At 46.8% G+C, this 26,464-nt stretch overlaps 1 non-coding gene across 1 annotated transcript; it reads left to right on the forward strand.

Moving 5' to 3' along the window:
* The first annotated feature begins 8,690 nt into the window (after window positions 1-8,690).
* On the forward strand, window positions 8,691-8,773 carry Trnal-uaa. Its single transcript has one exon. It is a non-coding gene; the product is annotated as a tRNA-Leu (tRNA).
* The last annotated feature ends 17,691 nt before the right edge of the window (window positions 8,774-26,464 follow it).

Below are 26,464 nucleotides of genomic sequence, written 5' to 3' on the forward strand. Positions count from 1 at the left end.
TTGAAGCTAACTGGACAGAAAAGTCCAAAAGACTCTCAGCTTTCAATGCGCTACCAAAAGAAAGGAAAAGCCAGAAATGGCGCTGTGTCTCACGTGGTAGAGCACGCCAGCTCTGAGCAGAAAGCGCAGAAAAAGCCAAGTGAGAGTGCAAGGCCCTGAGTTCAAAGCCTGGCACAACATGGAAGGGAGGGAAGGAAGGAGGGAAGGAAGAAGGGAGGGAGGGAGAAGGAAGGAAGGATCATCCCATGGTTCTTCAGGAGAGAGAAAGAAAAAAATAGAACCCAACTCTTGCTTCATACTATCCCTTGGGTCTTCATTCCTACTGCAGTTGTGTGAGGCCTGACATACCACGTGACCCTCCCTGTCTCCCTCTCCCTGTGTCTTGACTGCAAGCCCAATGTGTAAGAGTTGCTTTCCAGTGGACTCAAGGAGGAAGGCAATGTTGCACCTGCTAATACTATGAACTCATCAAAAATGCCTTTCATTTGCCCTCCCTTTCCTAGTTCTGTTCCATTTCAAGTGCTCTTGCATTTCCCGAGTTTGTGAGTCTTCATCTGATGTATGCAGTGGTCTCCTGCCTGCAATGGTATTTGCTTTCTCCACTACTCGTTAAAAGCACATTGAACACGTGCTTTTCTTACGCCTTTCACTTGTACTATTTTCCACCAGAATATATTTTGTGATAATTTTTTAAATGTTTTTAATCACCGAATGTTGAACACGCACTCAAAGCATGTATCCGTCACAGTGTTTTTGTATTTTTCATTATGTATTTTTTCACGTTTATTTAAAAATTATCTTTTTACTGGACTGCAAATGCACATGGATGTGTAAATGTAAAATACTAATATTTCCTAATGTGTACATAATGATCAATGGGGTTAACTTTACTTTTATAAATATAATATATAAATAACAAGAAAATACTTTTTTCCTCCTGGCTATTGGTGTTGATTTGCTTGTTTTGATTTTTCTCTTACTGCAGTTTGGATCTCCACCACATCTCCACAAACACCATGTTTGTATTAAACATGTTCAGTCTGGGTGCCAGTGGCTCATGCCTATAATCTTAGCAAGTCAGAAGGCTGAGATCTGAGGGTCATAGTTCAAAGCCACTCTAGGCAGGGAAGTCTGTGAGATTCCTATCTCCAATAAACCACTCAAAATCCAGGAGTGGAGCTGTGACTCAGTGGTAGAACATACACACACACACACACACACACACACACACACTCAGAGTCACATTACACAGAAATTAGCACTGAAAACAGTAGCTTTACTGTGGACCATTCCTTTTGTATATTAAGGAGAAGTAATTTTAAATGAAAGGCTCCTGCTTGTGAAATAAGCCTGATGAATACATCATTGTAAATATCCCTTTTATATACAGATACTGTGGACATTTAAATCTCAGTTTACCTTTTAAAATGTTATAATTTTTACCATTTGCTACTTGAGGCCACAGCATCTGAAAGCAGAGGATTGGAACATTGGAAGCATTTGCCATAAGGTGTCTTGTTCCGTGAAGCCATCAGGTTATAGACCTTTGGTTTCATTTGCAGTTTGCAATGCCTAAACCACACACCATGCTTCTTGTTTGCCTTCTAGGGCAACTCTTAATTCTTGTGATCCAATATTTAATACATGAGCAGTTCTAATCATTAGCCCTATTTCTTGGGTCCTTCAGAGGTTTTTTTGTTTTTTGTTTTTTTTTTTACTGGGGATTGGACAAGGCAAGCACTCAGCACTTGAGTGATGCCCCTTTTCTTTGCATTTTGTTTTTGAGGTAGGATCTTGCTAACTTTTCCCAAACTGACTTTGAAATTTCAACCTTCCTACCTCTGCCTCCCGAGTACCTTGGATTGCAGTCATGAACCACCACACCTGACTCAGAAGTGGGATTATAGAAAGAACAGACAGAGAAGAACATGAATTTGGGGCTTGTGATCTGAGTTGTCTTAAGAAAATTTGGGCCTGTCCTTAGTTTCATGGTTAAGTGTGAGAGTTGTGAAAAAGTCACATGAGACTCATCAGAATTTGCCTTTTTTTTCCAGCTCACTCCATGAGAAATTCCCCTACTGACTTATTCCCTTTTCTAAGAGGAAGGAAGAAATCTTTATGAGAAGCTCCTCTGCCACAGGCTTATTATTATTATTATTATGTTAGAGAAGACAGGCTACAAATGGAGACTGTAGTTACTTTTCACAAGAAGGAAAAATTCATAAATTCAGCTTTGTTAAACTCCTAGGGAATTTTCTTCACATAGAACCATCATAAAAGTAAATGAATATTCAGGCTGTGTGTTTTGTTCCTCATTTTACCTTGGAGAACTGAGTAAAGACTATACTATTCTCTACTGAACTCAAGCATGATAGAGTGTTGCCACTTGAATGTGGCATACTGCTTAAGATACAGATTCTGGCCAGAGGGGTAGATAACACATATAATCCACCTACTCAGGAGGCAGAGATCAGGAGGATTGTATTTCGAGGCCAGCCCAGAAAAAAAAAAGTTCTTGAGATTCCATCTCAACCAATTAAAAGACTAAAAATCTGTGTACATATCTGTCACCCCAGCTACGCAGGAAGGTTAAATAGCAGGATCCAAGTTCAGGATTGCATGGGCATAAGTTCAAGACACGATTCAAGAAGTAAGAAAAGCATAAAGTGTTGGTGGGCATGCCTAAAATGGACTTCCTGCCAAGCAAAGACAAGGCCTCAAGTTCAAACCCCAGTTCCACCAGAAGAAAGAAAAAGAGAAAGAAGGAATGAAGATTCCCAAGGTTTGAATGCTGTCTCTGCCAGAGTAGCAGCGTAATGTCATCATTTTACTCAGTTTCTTCATTTGTCTTATGGTGACAATGGCACCTACTTTACAGTTGCCCCAAAAAGTGACAAAAATATAAAAGCCCTGGAAGGGTGCCTGGCACATACTCAGCGTTGTGTTCATCAGCATGGGAGGAATTTCTCTTCAACTGAGAGCTGTTAGTGACTCAAGGAAGTTTATAGGGGCCAGGTTTGGAAGCGCATACTGCAATCCCAGTTCTCAGGAAGAAGAGGTAGGAGATTACTGTCCAAGGCAGGCCTGGGCAAGTGTGAGGCCCATGTGCAAAAGCAAACTGAAATGGGGGCATGGCTGAAATGATAAGAGTACTTGCCTAGCAAGTGGAGACAGGGCCTTGAGTTCAAATCCTAGTACTACCACCAAAAGACAGACAGAAAGAAGGAAGGAAGGAAGGAAAGAAAGGAAGAAAGAAAGAAAGAAAGGAAGGAATGAAGGAAAAAGAAAGAAAGAAGAAAGAAAGAGAGAGAGAGAAAGAAAGAAAAAGAAAACCAAGGAAGGAAATAAATTTGGAGGGAAAATAATTTTTCTTTTAATAATCTTCAATGAAACATAATAAACTAAGATATTATCTTTTCTGAATATTCTACCCTTCTGGAGAACCCTATGCTAAAGCTGTTTTCGGGGTGGTATTTCTATTCCTCTGTATATCCGCACGTATTCTGCACCACCAAAGCTGATGAGCAGAGGGGTCCTTCTGGCAAGTGTTTTTTTCCCACTCCTTCCTAAACCATGAGTCAGAAATGCCCCGTGGAGTTCTGGGAAATTGTCCAGGTCAGACCACAGCCCTGGAGAGAGGTATCATGTGCCCCTCCCCCGCCTAGGCCGCCTGAGCTGTGACATCCATGCCCGGCAGTGAATGAAATGCCAGCTTCTTCCTCCAAAAGGAGTGTTCCAGGGGTCCCAGGAAGTGCTGCAGTTAGCTTACCACACACTGGAACCCCTGGCTTGGCTTAACTTGGAAAGGTGACTTGGGGCAAAAAAGAAGACCTTGTGGCAATACTGCAAATTGCAGACACAAATGTCACCTAGCGTAGGAATGGAAAGGGCTAGTCACAAATAAGAACAGCTCTCCAGAAAGCAAAAGCTATTTCAACAGATACAGGAACCTCCCGGAGGCTTCACAGGTACAGCTAAGCCACAGCTATTAGAAAACAGGTCCAGAAATGTCAGAAAGAGAAGTTAGAATGTTTTAACGGTCAGCCATGGGTACAGATTTAGATACAGATATAAATTCAGGGTGGGCAGCGGAGGAGAGAAACTTGAGGCAGGCATTCTTCTCACTGAACCATTCTCCAGCTCCTCCTTTCAGAAAAAGTCTCACTTTTATGCCTAGGCTAAGAATGGACTGTGATCCTCCTATTTGTGCTTCCCTGAGTTGCTGGGATGGCAGGCATATGCAATTGTACTCAGACACTGGTTGTGATGGAAGGTTGCAAACACTCCCTCCCCCCACCCTAAACTGACCTCAAACTAAAATTCTACGATCTCCACCTTGCAAGTAGCTAGGATTACAGTCTTGAGCTACTGTACTTGGCCCAAAATGTTTGAATAGTGACATCATAGGAGTAATTTTATGCCTTTTAAGATAACAATTTGGAAAGAGAACAGTGCTCTGTTCATTCCAATGCCTTGATATTTATTTAAAACAATACCTTTATTTTGTTTTCGTCATACGAAGGTCTGGAGTCAACTCATCCAGTCTCAGAAGAATGAAACTCTTTTCTTCAGGAAAGAAATCCATCCATTCATAAGGACTGTACGCACCCTCTTGACCCTAACACTCCCACTTGCGGGCCCAAGCCCTCCACAGGCGTCTGGGTGAGGTCAGGCCTCACCAAATCATAGTACTGACCTGGCAAGCTGACCGGAGGAAGTCAAAGTATGAGGTTCAGGCACTGAGGCCTGCCAACGGGGGAAGCAGAGGCTGGGAAGAAATATGTTAGGAAAAGCCCTGACTCATAATGAAGCTGTAAAACTGTTTATAGCTGCAAATAATTTCCTTTCCTTTTTATTCTCTCAATTGTACAAAAAGAAATATCTCTATCTATCTACCTATCTATCTATCTATCTATCTATCTGTCTAATTTGGGGGACTGGGACTGTAGCTTAGTGGTAGAGTTTGTTTTGCTTTCCCAAGGCTCTGAATTTGATCACTAATACACATCCAGCGGAGTCATTTGTGTGAAACACCGTACCACCTATCATACCAGGCTATGCATTTCCCTGGAGCCATACTCCATGGAGCAAGCCCTCTGTCATTTCCAATGTCCCTGGCCACTGAAGCTGCTATAGATGAGAGGGGCTTTTTTTTGGGGGGGTGTGCCCCAGTCCCCTCCTGTGAGTTGGGGTAACCCCACCCCACCCCTAAACTCACACACAACTGCACAATGCCTGCTCCGTGCCACATGCCCACCACCAGGACACTGGGAAGGAAGAGGGCTGCGAGCTCAGCTGGCTGGCAAGGCCCAGGTTTCCCCCTCACCCCGCAGATGCGCCGCCCCAGCAGCCCTTCCTGCAACACCTTCAAAGCCCTGGCTTTTGCTCGGAACTGGTGGCTCACGGCTGTAAAGCTAGCTCCTCACGATGCTGGAGCTGGAGGCCACAAATGCAAGTCCAGGGTGGGGAGCTGGCGGGGGAGGGGGGGGGAAGGAGGAGACTCTTATCTCCAATGAACCATCAAAAAGAATAAAAGTAAGCCAGGCACCAGTGGGTCACACCTGTAATCCTAGCTACTCAGGAGATTGAGATCTGAGGACTGCCGTCAAAGCCTGCCCGGGCAGGAAACTCTGTGGGACTCTTATCTCCAATGAACCACCTGAAAAACCAGAAGTGGCCCTGTGGCTCGGTAGAGCGCTTACCTTGAACTGAAGAGCTCAGGGCCAGTGACCAGGCCCAGAGTTCAAATCCCATCACACACACACACATACACACACACACACGCACGCACGCACACGCCTCAAGTGAAAGTGTGGCTCAAGTGGTAGGGTGCCAGTATGGAGTGGAAAAGCTAAGAGACAGTACCCAGGCTGAGTACATGCCCAGTACACACACACACACACTCACCCCTAAAACAAAAACTGTCCTTGAGTTGTGACTACAGCGGCCAAGGATCCGGGGGGGGGGGTGTAGAGATCAAACACAAGGAATGGCATCCTCCATCAAAGCAGAGAGAGAACGTCTCCGGCCGGCCGGACTGTTTGACTAGCTCCTCCCTGGCCTGGCCCCAGGTCTGCCCGGCACAGAGGCGGCACCGAGGGTCTCCCGTCTACATCCTCTCCGCCCGCTGTTGGTGGGGGAAACCTGTCAGACCAGAACGCTCGCTCGCCAGCGCACGCCGTGCCTGTTCCTGTGGGGACACGCGCTGGGCCCACAGCGCCGTCGGGGCGGTGAGAGCCGCGTCCTGCGGCTCAGTGCCCCCGCACCACCTGCCCCCCCCCCAAGCCGTCTCCTGCGGCTCAGTGCCCCCCGCACCACCTGCCCCCCCCCCAGCCGTCCTCCTGCGGCTCAGTGCACCCGCACCACCTGCCCCCCCCCCAGCCGTCTCCTGTGGCTCAGTGCACCCGCACCACCTGCCCCCCCCCCAAGCCGTCTCCTGCGGCTCAGTGCACCCGCACCACCTGCCCCCCCCCCAGCCGTCTCCTGCGGCTCAGTGCCCCCCTACCCCCACCCCCCGGGAGGGGCGTCCGGTGTCGGTGCGGTGAGAGCCCGTCCTGCGGCTCAGCGCCCCCGCCCATCTGTCCGGGAGGGGCTTCCGGCGTCGGGGGCACGCGCTGGGCCTGGCACCACCGTCAGGGCGGTGGGAGCCGCGTCCTGCGGCTCAGCGCCCCCGCCCCCCCCCCCGGGAGGGGCGTCCGGCGTCGAGGCGATGGGGAGCCCCGTCCTGCGGCTCAGTGCCCCCGCCCCCCCGGGAGGGGCGTCCGGCGGTCGGGGCGATGGGAGCCCCGTCCTGCGGCTCAGTGCCCCCGCCCCCACCTCCGGGAGGGGCGTCCGGCGTCGGGGGCACGCGCTGGGCCTGGCACCGCCGTCAGGCCGGTGGGAGCCGCGTCCCGCGGCTCAGCGCCCCCCGCCCACCTGCCCGGGAGGGGCGTCCGGCGTCGGGGCGATGGGGGGCGGTCTCCCGCGGCTCACTCTCCCCCCGCCCCCCTCCCGGGGGCGTCCGGCGTCGGGCTCCGGCGGGAGCTCCTAGTCAGTCAGTGACACGAGGTCTTGTTGTGACAGGTGGGTTCCACGCAAGACGGCCTGGCGGAGGGCGCCGGTGAGGAGCCTTCGCCTCTGAAGAGACGAGAAAGGCCAGCAGACCAGTGCCCAGAGAGGGCGGCGGGTGAAGGAAAGGAGAGGGAAGACGGACAGAAGGAACGAAGACCGAAGGAGGGGAGGAGGGGGGGAGAAAGCAGAGAGGGGGGAGGGAGGGAGGCAGGGGGGACGGAGGGACAGAGGGGGAGGGGAGGGGGAAAAGAAGGGGAGGGAGAGAGGGGAGAGGAAGAGGGAGGGGGGAGGGAGAGAGGGGGGGAAGGGAGGGAAGGGAGGGAGAGGGAGAAGGGAGGGAGAGAGGGGGAGAGGGGAGAGAGAGGGAGAGGGAGAGAGAGAGGGAGAGAGGGAGGGGGGAGAGGGAGAGAGGGGGGGGGAAGGGAGGGAAGGGAGGGAGAGGGAGAAGGGAGGGAGAGAGGGGGAGAGGGAGAGAGAGGGAGAGGGAGAGAGAGAGGGAGAGAGGGAGGGGGAGAGGGGAGAGAGGGAGGGAGAGAGGGGGGGGAGGGAGAGGGAGAAGGGAGGGAGAGGAAGGGAGTGAGGGGGGAGGGAGAGGGAGATGGAGGGAGAGAGGGGGAGAGGGGGAGAGGGAGGGGGAGAGGAAGGGAGTGAGGGGGGAGGGAGAGGGAGAAGGGAGGGAGAAAGGGGGGAGGGGGAGAGGGAGGGAGAGGGAGGGAGAGAGGGGGGGGAGGGAGGGAGAGGGGGAGAAAGCAGAGAAGGAGCGGAGGGAAGGGAAGGAGAGAGAGAGGGAGGGAGGGGGGAGAAAGCAGGAGAGGGAGGGGAGGGAGGGAGGAGTGGGGGGGAGAGGGAGGGAGAGACCTAGACGTTGAGTCTGTTCCTTCAGAGAAAACGGGTCAGAAAGCAGCAGAACCCTACCCCGCCCCGTGACGCGTCGGAAGTGGACCTAGATTTCACAAGGGGAAACTGAGGCTCACACCCGCGATCCCGGGGAGGAAGGGGCCGCGGCCTGCTGCTCCGCCAGATCACCCGGCCCCGGCTCCGTGCCGGGGTGGGGGGGGGTCCTGGGTGGAGAGGGTGGCGTGGAAAGTTCTGGAACGGGGGAAAGGCCTGCCCTGGAGCACGGCGTTACAGGGAGCTCGCGATGCGGGCTCCGGAGGAGGCGATCGCTCCGCGGAGCTCACCCGCCGCCCCGGCGGCGTCGGATTCCCGGGAGTGGGCCCCGCGCGGAGCACCCCAGCCGCCGCCGGGACCCCCCGCCCCGCCGCCCGCGCGGCGCCCCGGCACCCCTCCGGAGACCCAGGAAGTTGCCGGGTTTCGGTGTGTTCGCGCGCCCGCGCGCACCGCGAATTGAAAGCGGGCGGGGGCCGGAGCGTGGCGCGAATCGCTCCGCCGCCCGCCCGGCGTCGCCGCGGCTCGGCTCCGGGCGTAGCCCGCTCGGCTGCAGTGGCTGCGGCTGCCGCGGCGGTCCCGGGGCGACAGTGAGCTATGGCGGAGAAAAGCGGCGGCACACGCCAAAGAGGCGCCTTCCGCTGCGCCTGAGCGAGCCGGGGAGCCGCCGCGGCCCCGCGTTCCCGCGGGAGCGGGCGAGGCCGCCCGCCGAGAGCCTTGTAGGAAGAGCTGGAGAAGCAGTGCTCGTCTGCACCAGGATGGCCGAGTGGTTAAGGCGTTGGACTTAAGATCCAATGGACATATGTCCGCGTGGGTTCGAACCCCACTCCTGGTAGGGATGTCTTTTTTTCTTCAGGACTTTTTAGTACATTCTTTTTTTATATTTTATTGAACACCACGTCTTGAAAATGAGGATTCTGACTTCTGGCTGAAAGAAGCGCAGCCTTTCACCGCACCGGCTTCCCAGTCCCGCAGAGACCGGGCAGCGCGGGCGGGGGGGGGGGGGGGCGGGGGGGGGCGGGGGAGGGGGGGACGGCCGGGGTGGACGGGGATCTTGGCCCAATTCCAGCTTCTTCCCAAACCCCAAATAACATGTTTTCCTATAATGTCGTCGCCCAGAGTTAACTGTGCAATTAACTCTAAGGACCAAACGGGGTGCTAACTAGCAGCCTTAGCGTGTTCATTTTCTTTAACTTTTTTCTTTTCTTCTTCCTCCTCCCCCTCTCCCCTCCCCCCCTCCCCCTCCCTCTCTTCCCCGCTCCCCGTCCCCCTCCTCCCCCCCCCTCCCCCTCCCACTCTTCCCTCTCCCCCTTCCCCCCCATTTTGAATTACAGATCGAAAGTGTGCACGTACAAGCATCCCCTTTGTGTTTTTAAACAGCTGTGAGTTACAATTGTGTCTTTTTTCATGGTTGTACTTTGCACACAGTTGTGCAGGAAAAGCTTTCACCAATACTTTCAAACAGTGACACCTACTGGGCAATTTGAGGTAAATTTATTTTCTCATTCTAAAACGGATACATTCTGGTTGCTCTGTTATTAAGTTTAGGAGCAGAGTAAGATTATGTCTTCTCTAGAAAGCTGGCTTTATTTTCCTTTCCTCTTTTAATTATTAATGACAAACCTGTCATTGAAAAGAAGCTCAAATCACTGATGTAACTTGGATATGTAATTGATTTATTCTTGGATAGACGATTAAAACAGACTGTGCAAGCAATGAGTCTGTATCTCAAGGAATCATCTTTTTTTTTTTTTTGGGTCCAGTCGTGGGGCTTGAACTCTGGGTCTGGGCGCTGTCCCTCAGCTCTTCAGCTCAAGGCTAGCACTCTACCACTCAAGCCACAGTGCCACTTCCGGCTTTTTTCTTTTTGCTTATGTGGTGCTGAGGAATCGAACCCAGGGCCTCCGGCTTGCAAGGCATGCGCTCTACCACTGAGCCATCTTCCCAGCCCAGAATCATCTTTTTTTTTGATTGCATGCTTTTTAAAACTCAGAAAGTTGAAACTAAGTGTGTGGTTAACTATGAGCCTTGAAAGCATAAATCCTGCTACTGTAAGTCACCCTAAGTGTCAGTCTTTCTTAGGCCTCAAGAATAGTGAGTTGGAGACTTTAATTTGTTTCCTTTGTTTCTCATTTCCGTTTTGAATAAAGCTTCAATTAGTGGCCACATTGAATGCATTGTTTGGAGTGTTGTTTTTTTTAAGGCAATTTCTAATTTATTGAATGTGTAGGCTTGAATTATTTAATTGCACACATCTGTTAATCAAGTGCTAAAGGTAATTTTTTTTGCATTTTAGTTTTATGTATTTTTACCTTTTTATATATTCTTATCTTGAAGTAGATGTACAAAAAGGTTTCAAATTCAACATGTCCACTTGTGAGTATAATGCATCTCTGTCAGTATCACCCTTCCTGTTGTTCTCCAATGGGAGAAATGTTAATGAGCCAAGGTGAAATGAGTCTGTCCCATTTCCAAGATGCTGTGTCAGAAGAAGAGAATGTAATTCTGGCTCTGGCATCTGCTTGCTCCCGTGGGGCAGAGGTCCCCTGGGAACCAACCTGGCCTAGCCCTTGTTTCTATCATGCTGGCTTCAGTGTGTCTGCACAGTTATCATGGAGCTGGGCATCGAAGAACCGTTACAGTTTTTCTTTTGTACATTTTAAAGAAAGACAATAGCTCATGCCTATATTCCCAGCTACTCCAGAGGCTGAGACATGAGGATCACAGTTCATAAACCAGCCTGGGTCAGGAAAGTCTGTGAGACTCTTATCTCCAATTAACCAGTAAAAAAAAAACTGGACTAGAAGCATGGCCCAGGTGGTAGAGTACCAGCCCATAAACAGAAAAAGCTAAGCAACAAACAGTGAGAGGCATTGAATTCAAATCCCATTACCCACACAGAATAAAGGTGAAATTTAGAAGACATGTTGACTTATATTTTTATAATTTGCTCATTAAACTTTTTTTTTTTTTCATTTTTTTTTGCCAGTCCTAGAGCTTGAACTCAGGGCCTGAGTGCTGTCCCTGAGCTTCTTTGTGCTAAGGCTAGATCTCTACCACTTGAGCCACAGCACCACTTCTAGCTTTTTCTAAGTACTTTATTGGAGAAGAGTCTCATGGACTTCTCTGCCCAGGGTGGCTTTGAATTGTGATCCTCAAATCTCAGCCTGTTGAGTATCTAGGACTACAGACATGATCCACAGGCACCCAGCTTCATTTAAAGTTTTTAAGTGAGACATTAGTGGCTCATGCTGTGATACTAGCTAGTCAGGAGGCTGAGATCTTAGGATTGTAGTTCAAAGCCAGCCTGAGCAGGAAACTCAGTGAAACTCCTATTTCTGATAAACTACTAAAAAGGCCCAAAGTGGTAGAGTATTAGCCTTGAGCCAAAGAAACTGAGGGACAGCGCCTAGGCCCTGAGTTCAAGCCCTAGGACCAGCACACACATACAAAAACAGCAAAACAAAACTTTTAAATGCCTAGTTTTTCATCAACAGCCTCTTCCTAAGAAAAAACTTTGAGTAATTTCTAGGATTTTCTTTTTTCTTAAATAAACAAACATATATCAGAGTTTCAAACTCCTAAGTTAAAAAAAAACAACACCCCAATTTTCAGTGAGGAGTTTATTGTCTTGCTGTGAGGAACGCCCACTGGGTTAGTCAGAAATGACTATATTAAGGATGTTTTTCACATTTTTTAAATGCTAGCAATTCTGACCCACCCAGTTTGGCTATTTTAAAATGCAACCTCACTTTTTTTTTTTTCTCCGTAAGGAAAAAAAAACAAACTCTATCATGAAGAAGATGCACAAAACAAACAGAATATCCTGCTTTTAAGCGTGGCAAAGTGCCTGGTTGAGTTCAAGTTGGCATTGGACTCGGGTCTGATTTTTGCAGGCGGACTCTCTTCCTGGGACTCCTGTCAGATTTAATCCTATTAGTACACTACAAAGAACCAGGAGCAAAAGTGTACACTGCAAGTTACAAGCGAACTTTTAAACGTGCCTAATGAATTGAAATGACCTCAGTATTAAACTAATTGAATCAATTAGCCCATTTCCTCCATGCTGATGGCGGAGTCCTCTGGGAAGCCTCGAGCCAAAGTCAGATGAGGATGGATTGGGGGGTGTCGTGGGTAGGGACGGCTGCTGCGTGGGTCTCTGTTGCTCTGTGTTCTGTGCCAGCTGTAGGGGTCTGGGGAGCCGTTCCCCACCATGATTCGGTGCCATTCACTCCTTTTGTTTTCGAAATACCTGAGAATACTGGCAGCCCCTGCTTTGAACACTCATTCAGTAAACACTATTAAAGTGGCCAGAGAGGTAGTGCCAGGAATAAGGAAGATAAGTTTCTGACCCCATGATATTAAGCAGTTTTGTAACATTAATTTTGTAGAGCCAGCTTGAACAGTGGCCAACAGTCATCTCCCTGTCAGTAAGAAAGAGTCTCCGTTCAGCAGAGAGGAGAACAAGAGAAAGGGGAAGATGGGAAGAGGGAACTGGGAGGGATCCAAGCAAGTGGGTGTAGTTGTCTTGCTCCAGGATTTGAACTCAAGACCTCTGGTTTGCTAAGCTGGTGCTTGACCACATGAGCCTTGTCTCTAAACCACCTTCTTGCTAGTTGTTACTATTTTTATTTCCCATCCTGGGACTTGAACTCTGGCCCTCCCCTACTTCTAGATTCCCGGTGGTTAAGTGGAGATAAGTCTCATTGGCTTTCCTGCCCAGGCTGTCTTTGAACTGCAATCCTCAGATCTCAGCCTCCTGAGTATCTAGGATTACAGGCGTGAGCCACTGGCTTCCTGCTATGCTATTTATTTATATTTATTTATTTAGGAGATGAATCCAGTGTCTATTTCTTCCTAGGCTGGCACGCAACCGCGATCCCCTGGATCTGAGCCTCCTGAGTAGCCAGGATTACAGCTATGAGCCACCTTTCCAGTCTTCCTTACCCTGGTTATTTTCAAGGTGGGGTCTTGCATTATTTCCAGGCTATCTTAAGCTGCATTCTCCCTGCTTGAGTGCTACCATGGCCACAGGCATATGCTAGTGGACCCAGCAAGGCGCTTCCCTTGAAGCTGGGATGACAGGCGCATGCTACCATGCCCAGCCATGGAGTGAGATGGAGTCAGCCAAACTTTTCTATCTAGGCTGGCCATTCTCAACAGTTCTTCTGAACTGCCACTTGATTTGAGGGCTCTGGTGGTTCACGCCTATAATCCTACACAGGAGGCTGAGATCGAAGCATCAAGATTCAAAGCCAGCTAGGACAAGACAAGTCCACGAGACTCCTGTTTCAATTTAACCACCAAACAGCCAGGAGTAAAACTAACTCAAGTGGCAGAGCAGCAGTCTTGAGTGAATCAAACTAAGGGACAGCCCAGGGCCCTGAGTTCCAGCCCCAGTACTAGCACAGCCAAACCCAAGGAATTCCTGAAGCATAAAGCACTGCTATGAGTAAGTGATTTGCACTGGGAAATATTTACTCGATATTATTTTACCCCTCCGAATATTAATATGTCAAATATTATGGCTTTCATTACAACTTCTTAAGTTCAAAAAGAGTGCAGAATATGTTGCTGTTTTTTTCTTTATTAATACCTTTAGTCTAAGGCTCACAGAGGCTTCTGAAGGCCACAAAAGTTGCTTAAGAGAAACCCATATATTTGACAGAGATGTACACACACACACACACACACACACACACACACACACACACACACACACACACACACACAAGCAAACCACACATAAACCTCTCATTACGCAGAGTGTTGTGGGTTGAGGCTGTCTCTCTGGCTTTGTAGAATGTTCTGGCAAAGATCACATTCCTGAGGCCATGGTTGGGCTGCAGGGTAAGGTGGAGGGAAGATTCCAGAGAATTTGAGTGACCGGGGGCAGGGGGGGGGGGACTGTGCAAAGGAATCTGGGAATTGAAGAGGAGTGGGGTCCCCAGGAACCCCCAGATTTGAGCTGTACCACCCACAGAAACATGGGGTGGGGATGGGGGGCAGCCACTCTGAAAAGCCACTACCACCCCTGCTTTAGGACACCCAGACTCTTGGAGAACCCACCGGCCTGGCAGGGAAGTGGCCAGGACAAACCAAAGGCTCACTGTCCAACGACCTTGACAAGAACTCTGGGACTGCATTCATTTTATCCAGAGAAACGCACTGTTTCACTAGTAGGTCTTCATCTTCTCTGTCAATTAAATCTGGACCTTTCATCTTAGATTTTTTAAAAATTTGTGCAGAAAGTACCACCCAGGCTGCGCAGTGTTTAACCGGAGACTAAGCTACGGTAAGAACCAGCTCGTATCACCCAATTTTGCTCTTACTTGAAAAAAAGAATCCTTAAAAGACGATGTTTGCATGCTTCCAGGAGTGTGGACATGGTAGCAGGTGCAGCAACTGTCACATTGTACCATGAGGATGAAGGCCACAGTCCATTGGTGGAGGAAAAGTGACCTGGAAAGAGCTGCTTCCTGTGGCCTCTCTTAACCCTGTGCTCCCAAACTGCATATATTCATGAAAACAGAACAAAATTTCCCTGGGGATTCTACAACCAATGCTAGTCTTACCTGATATTAATACAAATTAATATATTAATATGAGTATAAGAAATATAAGAAAGGCTGGGCATGGTAGCACATGTCTATAATCCCAGCCCTTAGGAGGCTGGGACAGGATGATGACTCATTTAAGGCCAGCCTGAGTTAGTGAGATGCTGCCTAAAAAATAAAGGCCTAGGGATGTAACTCAGTGGTGCGGTTCTTGCTTAGCATATGTGAGGTCCTAGTTTTCTCCCCAGCAAAGCGTATGTGCACCCATGCACGTGCACACGCACACACACACACACACACACACACACACACACACACACACGTGTGAAATCCTTGACCATACCCCCTACTAATAACATATTTTTTGGTGCTGGGGATCTAATCCTGGGTTTAAGAGTCCTAGGTGAGTGTTTTACCACATTCCCATTTCTTCTTTCTTCTCTGAAGTTCTGACTACCATTGAAGGGAGCTAACAGGTTCTCACTGGGAATCATAGTGACTGTGAGATTAGCCTGGAAGATAATATATTTCAGTGAAAAACAGCCAAACCTCCTGACATTGAGGTCCAGCCGAGCCGACAGCAATCCAAATGAGTGACTTTATTATGCTGAAGGAGCAAACGAGCTTCTGAACGTGCTAGCTGCGAGCGCAGTAGGGCAGCGCCCCTCTGCAGATCGTGGAAAGGACAGCAATAGATAGATCGTAATAGAGATGACAGATAGTGTAAGTAAACGGAATCATGAGAGTATCAGGGTAAGGGAGGGGGGCAGAAAGTGAAGTCAACAGACCAACCACCAGACCTTTCCGTCCGGAGGGAAAGCCTGAGATGGCTGCAACAGTCTTCCATTCACAGGGGAGAGACAACGGCACACTCTCACAATGGAGGTCTCTTTTGATTAGGCAGAGACAGTGAACTTCAGGTGGGGCAGGGGTCTGGGGTAGTTTGTCATGAGAGGGGAAAACAGGATGGGAAAGAGGGAAAGGGCTCCTGTGCAGAGATGGAATCTCATCTTGAGTTACAGGGAAGATTTTTTGTTGTTGTTGTTTTCAGCATCTGTTTTTGGCAGATGTGTTAACAAGCGTTATGGCCCTCAGTTCACAGGTTATCTCTTTTACAGCCACTGGGTATATCTGGGGAGAAAGGAATGGGAGGGGAAATGATTCAGGTCTGCAGCAAAAGCAGTTCTAAGAGAATGGCTGTCAGGGGGAAAGGTGAGTGTTTTTTTAGTTTAAGTCATTTTCCATCACAAAGACAGACAGACAGATAGATAAAGGGTAGATGAATGGATGGGTGAATACATGCATAGATGGGGATGATGGGTAAGTGGATGAAAGGATGGATGGATGGATGGATGGGTAGATGGATGAATGGATGACAAGTGGATAGATGGATAGGTAGATGGTAGATAAATAAGGGAGGATACATGGATGGATGGTTGGATGGATGGATGGATGGATGGATGGATGGATGGATGGATGGATGGATGGATGGATGGATGGATAGGTAAGTAGATAGGTGGATGGATGGATGAGTGGATGTATGAATGGAAGGATAAATGGATAGATGGATGGATGGGTATATGGATGGATGGAGGGATGAATGGGTGAATGGATAGATGGATAGGTAGTGTATGGATAGATGATGGAGGATGGATGGATGGATGGATAGGTGAGTGGGTAGATGGATGAGTAAATGGATGGGTATTTAGGCAGATGGATGGATGGTGGATGGATTGGGTAATACACTCTACCATTGTCAGTATAAACATACTCTCTGATGTTCACACAGTGATGAAATTCCCTGACAATGAAGTTCTTAGAACATGTCCTCATTGTAGATTGGGGCCATGGGTCAACTGGCAAAGAGTTTACTTAGCATGCAGGAAGCCTGGGTTCAATCCCCACTCTACCTCTCCACATACAAAAAAAGACTGGAGGCTTGGCTGAAGCAGCAGACTGTTAGCCATGAGCAAGCAAGCCAAGAAAGAGCTTGGCACCTTGAGTTCAAGCTTCTTGGGGGCCAACTAACTGAATAAACACTAAAGTTAAGTGACCCAGAAGTCTAGTGCATTTGGTTGTCATTCAAGTCATGAGTGGACAGCATGGACCCCATAGCTGAAGCCTGAGGAATGGCCAGAAGCGCGGAGGAATCCCACACACATGAGGAATAGTTCCGTCGGTCAACTGCCGAACAGCATCAAGGCCTTATCACCCAAGAAAGAAGCTGAGAGTGGACGAAGGTGACTTGCATCTAGCCCCCAGGAGGACATGAGAGCGCCAACAAGAGCAACCACGTGGGGGAAGAATGGCAGGATTGGGGCAGGGGTAGAGCTCAGGCAGAGGGAAGCATCCATGCTGTGCCTCAGTGAACCCACAGCTAGATCCTCAAGGTCATACCCCAAGGACATTTCCAGCATACGCACTCATTTATTGGTCTGTTTATATTCAATGGCAAAATCAGTTAAAAAGTCATTTGTTTGGCCTGGGCCTTTCTAGTATACCCAAGGCTGTGAGTTCAAGTCTCAGTACTTAAAAAAAAATCTCAGATATATATAGAGTGAAACCCACTCAATGTTGAAGGAAGAAACGAACCCGAGTTGCTTTATCACTGGCAGACTGTCCTGTCTTCTTCATGCCAGCCTCCACTTAGACGTTCCCATGGACCTGAGCCCTCAGTAGTTTAAGTAGGACACTTATTGGCACATGGCGAGAGGCTGGGAAGGCGCAGAAGCAGGCTGGAGAAACTGACCTGTCTTGAGGGATAGACTAGAGAACATGGGTGACTTAGAATCCGCCTCCCTCCACTTCTGTCTTCTGTACTGTGTTCCTTTTTGCTAGAGTGTTGCATTGTTCCCGAAACCCACAGAAACGGTGTCTTGTACCTCTGCTTCTCAGTGCCTCACACAACCTTGTTCTAAATATATTTCACTGTTTTATTTGCTTCAGGCTGAAGCCCTGACATCCTAGGTTGGCTTTGCCACAGCCGACTCCAGAGATAAATCACTGTAATTATTTATTGTCTAGAAATGGAACAGGAGGGGGAAAGCAGGGCTAATAGGCACCTTTAGCCACCCAAGTGACATTGTGGAGTCTGCTCCATCAGGACCCTTAGCTTTAGCTCTGTCTTTTCATACCTCCTAATCGTAGGAGATAATGGGCCATGCAGAGTGAATCGGGAACTCTGACTTCCTTTCCAGACGACCACCCCTAGCTATGATTTATATGGATTTTTTGGGGGGGAGGGTCGATTGTGGGGCCTGAACTCAGGGCCTGGGTGCTGTGCTGTTCCTCAGCTCTTCAGCTCCTCCACTTGAGCCACAGCACTACTTCTGGCTTTTTTTTTTCTGCTTATGTGGTGCTGAGGAATCGAACCCAGGGCCTCATGCATGCAAGGCAAACACTACCACTGAGCCACCTTCCCAGCTCCCTTTATATGGATGTTTACTAAGTCTCCTAGAGTGTCCAGCCTCAGGGCTGGTTCATCAAGACTCTTTGTAACAATCCATGACTGAGGGCACTGCTCATATGGGAAAGAGCCTGTCTAGCCAGTGTGAGTGAAGTCCTGAGTTCAAACTCCAGCTCAACCAAATGAATGAACAAACAAACGAACGGAAGACTAGAGGTTTGGAATGCAAAGAATTTTCCAAGAGAGAATTGTAAGCAGCAATTCAAAGCTCCTTTTGCTGGGCCTGTGAATTCACGGAAGGCTCTCCCCTCCCCGCCCTCCCTCCAGTCCCTTGCCTCTCTGCTCTTTGACCTGAGTCATTTGTGCTGAGGTCACCTTAACATCACCTGGGCTCCAGGAAGAACAGGATGCACAGATAAGCATCTTGTGACCGAAGACGCACAGGCTGGCTTATCATTCAGAAGAGAGCAGGTAAAAGTCTACCTGTCAGGCCTCAGGAGCCGGTCAACCTTAACCAGGCTACCTTAACCACGCATACCTCTCTTACTCCCTGCCTACTTCTCCCCATTTAACCTGAAGTCACTGTGTGGCCTGGGAAGATGGCTGAAGATCTGCGGAAGTGCTCATGTAACAAATGGTTACTCATTTGTTACCTGGCTCCTAGTGCCAGGTAACAAATCTTCTTTTTCTGACCTTCATCATGTCTTTTTATTTGATCTATGGGAGTGAGTGGCTGGACCAAACTTGACACTCCTGGAGTGTAACTAATAAACCAGGTACTAATAAACCAGATTCAGGCTTATGGAAGTTTTTATTTGATTGCTTTCATTTCTTTTTCGAAGGCAAATTTGTGTTTCTATGTAGTACTTAGGAAAAGTACTTTTGAAATTAATCTTTAATTATTTGAAATTAATCTTTTCCTTTTCCTTCATTGAAAAAGAGAGAAAATTGCTGGGTATTGGTGGTTCACACCTGTAATTTTAGCTACTCAGGAGGGTGTGATGGGAGGATCATGGTTCAAAGCCAGCCTGGGCAGAAAAGTCCATGAAACTCATCTACAACTAACCACCAAAATAAAGACAATAAAGAAATACATAGGAAAACTGAAAGTGCAGCTGTGGCTCAAAGGGTAGACCACCAACCATGAGCAAAAAAAGCTCCAAGACAACAAACATCTTGGCCCTGAGTTCAAGCCCCAGTACTGGCAAAAAAAAAAAAAAAAAAAGGAAGTAAAGCTGTGGCTCAAGTGGTGAAGCCCCAGCTAAGAGCAAAAGAACCTCAGGGACAGCAGCCAGGTCCTGAGTTCAAGCCTCAGGACTCACACAATTAATTAGTTAATTAATTAAGAAAAATAGAAGACTTTTGCTTAAAAATTATTTCCTAGTCCAGAATGAGGCAGAAAGATGTTTTCTGAATTTGTTTTTCCTCACGTGGTTAGACCAAAAAAATGTCCATATGGTAGCTTGAGTTGACTTTGTAATATCACATGGGTAAATTCAGTGGGAAGTATAGCAGTTTTAATACCACTCCCTTCCCGATCACAGTTCACTTAGTTCTGTTAAAGTCTGGCTGGATGCAAGTAGCTCCCGCTTATAATCCTAGCTATTCAGAAGTTGGGCTGGGATCTGAGGACCATGGTTGGAAGCCAACCTCGGGCAGAAAAGTACTCATTAGACTCTTCCCTCCAATTAACTACTCAAAAACTAGAAGTGGAGCTGTGGTGCAAAGTGGTAGAATGCTAGCCTTGAGCAAAAGTGCTCAGGGACAATGCCCAAGCCCTTAGTGCAAGCCCCATGACCAAGATACACACACACACACATACACACACGCACACACACATACACACACACACAATGTCTGTTTTTCTACTGCAGAAATTTCTTGGTTTATTGTTCCAAACTCTTGGAAAACAAAAGTTTTCACTGGTCAGAGTGGTTCATGTTTAACCTTCTCTCCTGCCCTTTTTATTTTAAGTGCTTTCAAAATGCAAACGCCTAACTGCATGATCTATTGGGAAACCTTGGTAGAAAATGCTAAGTTCTAAGCAATTTCTCTCACAAGCGATTTTGTTTTAGATGATCTAAACAGAAGCCAAGAAAATAATTTGCAGAATTCCAATTCACTGGATGTCATTTTTTTTTCCTCAAAAGCTTTCTAGAATAACCTCATATATCAAATTTGCATGAATTTCCAAAAGTCCCTAATAGTAGATTTAATGAGAATATTCATTTTAAGAAGAATATGAAATTCAAGCCTGATATAGTAACTCATGCCTGTAATCGTAGCTATTCAGGAAGTAGAAATTTGGATGATAGAGATTCCAACCCAGACTGGACCAAAAAGTTCTGAAGTCTCAGTTTAACAGAAACAGGTGAGTGTTGTGGTATATGTCTGACGTCCCCACTATGGTGGAAACATAAGATCTTGGGCCATGCTGGCTCAGGGAAAGAGAGGGGAGAGAGGGGGTGAGGGAGGGAGGAAGGGAGAGGGAGAGGGAAAGGGAGAGATCCTATCTCAAAAATAACCATAACAAAAGATGAGTTGTGGCTCTCTTCAAACCCTCCCCTGTACTTCTAGAAAAGAAAAGAAACCTAATTTGTTGCTTTTGTTGGCCCTTTAACAGTCCAAATGGAGCAAAAAACCATAACTGAATCATCTGGGGAGAATTTGAAAATTCTTTTATCCAGGATTCTCCTCAGCACAATTAAATGAAAATCTCCTGGTGTAGTACAGACATAGATATTTTTAAAAAGCTTTCTAAGTGGTTATTGTATAACAAAGAATTAGGTGGGCATTTGTCCCAGATTCCTGAGACAGCTACTTTACATTCTTGGAGTTCTCACCTAACAGATTTGGGAGCCTTTATTATTCCTACGGGACCCTTGAACTACACTTGAGTTCCTGCTGAGGAGATGATTCTGGATGGGGGGACTAGATGGGAAGACCAAACAGGTGGATCTTTAATGGATAGGGGCTCAGTCTCCCCACCTCCAGGGAAAAGACAGACCTGGAGATGAGTTTAGTCATGTGACCTAAAAGTCATATCATAATGAAAACTCAATAAAACCTCTGGACCCTGAGGCTTGGGAGGGTTTCCTGGTTGGCAAATACACTGATGTGTTGCAAGGTTTTAACTCAGGGAGGGAGAGAGCTTGGACGCTCTCTGCTGGGGGCTGGGTTAGCTTCCTGTTGCCATAACAAAATACGTGAGGAAATCAGCTTTGTTGTGGCTGAGGGTTTAGAGGTTTAGTTTCTGGCCAGTTGCCTCTGTTGCCTTTGAGCAGAGGATAATGCTCACCTCATGGCAGCTAGGAAGTACAACAAAAAGTGGAAAGGGCCAGGGGCTTACGATACTCTTCGCTGACCCAACTGTCCATTCAATGGCAGGATATTAATATGACTGGCCATATTTATTTAAAAAAAAACTTTCTAAAAGTGTTCTATGGTGAACAAGCAGTGGAAGCAAGACAAAACTGTTAACGCTGGAATCTGAATGTTTATATTCCCTACCCCAAATTTGCATCGTAAAATTTTTACCCCAGAAGATGGCATTATTAAGAGATGTAAATTATGTGTATATGGGTAGTGGGGTGGGGTGGTGATTAGGTCACAAGAGGAATTCTCTGAATGGGATTAGTGCCTTACAGAAGAGGCTTAACAGAGGTCCCTTGCCCATTTTACAGAAAGAAGTTGTCTACAAGCAAAAGAAAAAGGCAGGCACATTTCTTCAACCTGCCTTGATCTTGGACTTTGCAGGCTTCTGTCTGTGAGACATACAATTCTATTGTTTATTAGGTACCTACTTCACAGTATTTTGTTGTTGGTGGTGGTATAGCAGCATGAACAAACTAACACACCCACTTCGAATGCCTAGAGACCCGAGGTCCAATGAGACACATGGCCCTTCTCATCTTCGTGGTGAATTTGTCCACACCCTCTCTGCTCTGTGATTGGCCCCGGGGCTTGTGGAAGACATCAGCTTATCCCTGCATTCCTCTGCAGTGTCCTTTCTGTGGTTTCTTGGCACATTGAAGCTGCTTTTCTCAGACATGTCTAACGTCAATCAGGCAGCTCCTTGAGCAGCATTGTGTCCTTCTCTCAAGTGGGCTCTCCTCAGTCCCTGATGTCATAGATTTATGGTAGCAACCCCAAAAACAGTAATTTTTAAAATTTGTCATTATTTTCTTCTTATTTAAAAGTACCTCATATTGTATACAGGAAAATATAGTACAGGGCTGGGTGCTGGTGGCTCACGCCTGTAATCCTAGCCACTCAGGAGGCTGAGATCTGAGGATTGAGGTTCAGAGCCAGCCTGGGCAGGAAAGTCTGTGAGACTCTTATCTCCAATAAACCACTAGAAAACTGGAAGTGGTGCTGTGGCTCAAGTGGTAGAACGCTTGCCTTGAGCTGAAGAGCTGAGGGACAGCGTCCAGGCCCAGAGTTTAAGTCTCATGACCGACCAAAAACAAACAAACAAACATATATAGCACAAAATCAGTCTCAATTCCACCACAGAGTTGGGTTCTTATAAAAGTTTGTTCCTTGTGAGTATATTGCTTTCCAAGGGGGTGGGGCTTGATGTCATATGACTTATATTCCATAAAATCCATTGATTTTCAGCATATGGTTCAAGGACTGTTACTAAATATACAGTGTTGTGTAATCATCATCACAGGCCAATGTTAGGACATTTCTATCAATTCAGATCGACCCTTTATTTTTATCTTAGTTCCAGCTCCAGGCAGATCCTGTCCCATTTTCTGTCTCTATAGATTGATGACCTCTGGACATTTTGTCCAGATGCTATCACACAACCTGTGGCCTTCTGTGACTGCGCCTTCCGCTGAGCCAAACATCTCACAGGTGAGAAGGGGCTCCCTAAGTGGTGGCATGCTTCATCAGTGTGCTCTTTCTGTTGAAAAAGGGCCTCTCTTACATGGTCTTAGTGCATTTACTTGAACATTCAACATTTCATGTAAAATTGAGTGACTTTCACTTTTTGAGCATTGCAAATAATACTGCCATGAGCAAATCTTTGGGTAGTTATATGTTTTCTTTCCCTTCAGTAGATAGCTAGAAAAGGAATTGCTAAATTGAACGGTAGATTTACATTTATTTTATTTAATCTATTCTATATTTTATTTGTTCTAGTCTATTCTTTTCTTTTCTAGTCCAGTACTAGGATTGGAACTCAGGCCCTATGCTTGCTAGGCAGGTGCTATACCATGTGAGCCCTGCCTCCAAACCACATACCTTTTTGCTTTAGAATAGTTTGTTGTTGCTGTTGTTTTTTCATAGGGCCTGGGTGCTGTCCCTTAGCTTCTCTTGCTCAAGGCTAGGACTCTACCATTTGAGCCACAGCTTCAATTCTGGCTTTTTATTTTTTAAAAAACAGTTTATTAGAGAGGTGAGTCTTACGGACTTTCCTGCCCAGGCTGTCTTTGAACTGCGATCCTCAGATCTCAGCCTCCTGAGTAGCTAGGATTATAGGTGTGAGCCACTGGTGTTTTTTATTTTAAAGACAGAGCCTTCTGCATTTGCCAGCGCTGGCCCCAGACCATGATCCTCCTACCTGTGCCTCATGCGTGGCTGGGATTACATTTGTGAAGCATCATGCCCAGGTTATTTACTGACATGAGGTCTCAATAATTTTATTGGGCCTACGCTGACCTTGAACCATGATCTTTCTGATCTTTGTCTCCAAAATAGCTGGCATTACAGGCATGAACCACCATACCTCACCTGTGCTTAACTTTTTAAGAAACTATCAAACTCTTTTTTTAAAGTAGCTTTACTATTTTAAATTCCCAACAACAATGTAGAAGAAATCTGTTCGCTTCACATTATTGCCCACAGTGGATAGTGTCTGACTTTTCTTTTTTACATCACGGTTCTTTGATCTTATTGAGCTTTCATTTGCTTTTGTGGGCATCTGTTTCTTCCCCTTCTGTGGTCAGTCTCATTTTCTGAGTGGTATCTTTGGTGGTGGTTGTTTCACTAGTACTGAACTTTCACTCAGGGCCAGCGCACAGTCCCTCAGCTTTTTCACTCAAGGCTAGTGCTCCACCTCTTGAGCTTTAAGATCCATTTCTGGATTTTTGGATATTAACTGGAGAGAAAAGTCTCATGGACTCTCCTTGGTCTGGCTTCAAACTATGAACATTAGCTCTCAGCCTCCTGAGTATCTAGGATTCCAGGTGTGAGCCACCAGCACCCAGCTAAATGGTAGTCCTAGAAAAGTCTAATTACCAATTTTTTTCCATTACATCTTCTCTATCATTTACTTTGAGTGAATTTTTATGGATGTCACCAGGTAAGGAAGTAAATACTCCTTTTACATGTGGATTTCTAGTGATTCTGATATCTTACTGAAAAGATCAATTTACACTGGATGACTTTGGTCCCTATTTCACAAATCAATTGGCCATAAATTTTATGGCCAATTTTATTCCTTGGTTCTTGATCCTGTTCCATTAATTTATATGTCTTCCTGTGTGAATTCCACATGGCTTTGATTACTGTAGTTCTATATTGGTTTGCACTTGGGAGTTTGGCAGTACTACTCTGCTTTTTGAATGATGTCCGCCATCTTCTTACCTTCTGTCTGGCTTTAAGTTCTCATACCTTGTTGCCAAATGTGTATCTGATACAGAACCCCAGTGGCTCCTCCTTTCCCATCTCCTCCTCATTCTGTGCTTTGGTCTGGCCAACCACAGAACACTGTCTTATATTGTATTGGGGTGTCTGCCCCATCCATTGGTTGTACAGGCAACCTATAGCCCTGGCATAGTTTGAGAATGAGTCCTAGGTGGACATGTAAAGTTCGTAATAAAGGAGGTGCTGCTACAGCTGCACATCTCACCATAACCTCACGTAGGCCTTCAAGTTCAGGTGAATGTCACCCTATGGGATTTTCCAAGCTGCCTGCCCTCTGGGGCATCACCTCTTTTCCCAGGTCAGGCTGTACTGCCAGGAAGTAGTGTTTACCCTCGAGGGGCTCCTGCCAATCATACTGGTGATGCTCCAGGGGAAAGGACGTGTTTATCAGAGTGACTAAGATGCACGGAGACTTTCTGTAGGATGTCTGTGAATCTCTCCACTTTCCTACTAGACTAATGGGTATCAGAGGGTAAGGCCCAGATGCTTTCACTCCCATACTGTCCTAAGGGAAAAGCCTGCAGGGAAATGGAAGAAAGCAGCAGGGAAAAGAGAGACACCCCGTGAATCCTGATATCTGAGTCTGCTATGAACTTGGGTCCAATGATGTGTACAGCAATTCACTGCAGTATTTAATTGTGGCAACTGAAGCTGGCATGTCAGCTATATGGAACCAAAACACTTTGAATTACTTCACATAGCTTAAGAGAGAGGCACTGATCAATTAGAACAAGCCCCACTGACAGGATGGCGTGGTCAGAACTGGGCCGAAGGAGAGGAACTTGGAAGGAATGTGGCTTGAGGAAAGAAGGCCTGTGATGTGCACATTCTAGCAGAAGGATGGCAAAGGTAAAGGGGCGGATGCTACAGAAGGACAGCTGGCTTCAAGTGAGCAAGAGATTTTCCGTTTAGAGAGGAACTAATTTGCTTCATTAGGGTCCGAGGAGATAGATTAGAACTATGATAGGAAGATCCTGGCAACAGCTTGTTAACTCAAGGTGTTCAGTTTTAGTCTGAAATTGGGGTAATTTGCATTGGAAACATGTTATCTACATCTAGAGGAGTTTGAAGTAACTTACTAGAGATAGGATTCAAGCAACCCAATGAATATTAACTTTCTGAACTTGAGTCACTTGAACATACTCTTTACAATGTGTGCCTTAAGGCAAATGTGTAAATTGTAGCACTCTCCTCTCAATATTTTTGCATCAATTTCCTTTATTGTGTAAGTAAGTTAATTTTGAAACAAAACTTTAACTTGCTATCATAGCAGTTAGGATTACAGCTCAAGATGCTGAGATCTGGAGGATTGCAGTTTGAGGACAGCCTGGGCAGAAAAGTCTCTGGAACTCCCTTTCTAAAATAATCAGCAAAAAACCAGGCTGAATGTGTAACACAAGTGGTACAGCACTAGCCTACCAAGCGGGAGGCCCTCAGTTCAAACACTAGTATTATTTTTTTTTTTTAAAGTAAAATTTAAAAAATTTTTAGGGCTGGGAAGGTAGCTCAGCGGTAGAGTGCATGCCTTGCAAGCATGAGGCCCTGGGTTCGATTCCTCAGCACCACATAAGCAAAAAGAAAAAAAGCCGGAAGTGGCGCTGTGGCTCCAGTGGTAGAGCGCTAGCCTTGAGCTGAAGAGCTGAGGAACAGTGCCCAGGCCCAGAGTTCAGGCCTCATGACTGGCAAAAAAAAAGTAAAAATAAATAAAAAAATAAAAATTACTAAATGAAATGTAATGATCGAAAATAAATATAATAAAAAATATTTTAAGTCCTAACCAGATGTGTGTGGCAGAATCTTGTTGTTAGACGGGAGATCGGTGAGGAGATGAAGAAGCACAAACAGATCATCTATCTCTCTATTCAGAGAGCTGAAAGAGAGTGAGAGGGAAAATCACTTTGTCTCC

Source organism: Dipodomys spectabilis, unplaced genomic scaffold (genome assembly GCF_019054845.1).
Source record: "Dipodomys spectabilis isolate Male_0828 unplaced genomic scaffold, ASM1905484v1 ptg000001l, whole genome shotgun sequence".
Classification (NCBI taxonomy): Eukaryota; Metazoa; Chordata; class Mammalia; order Rodentia; family Heteromyidae; genus Dipodomys; species Dipodomys spectabilis.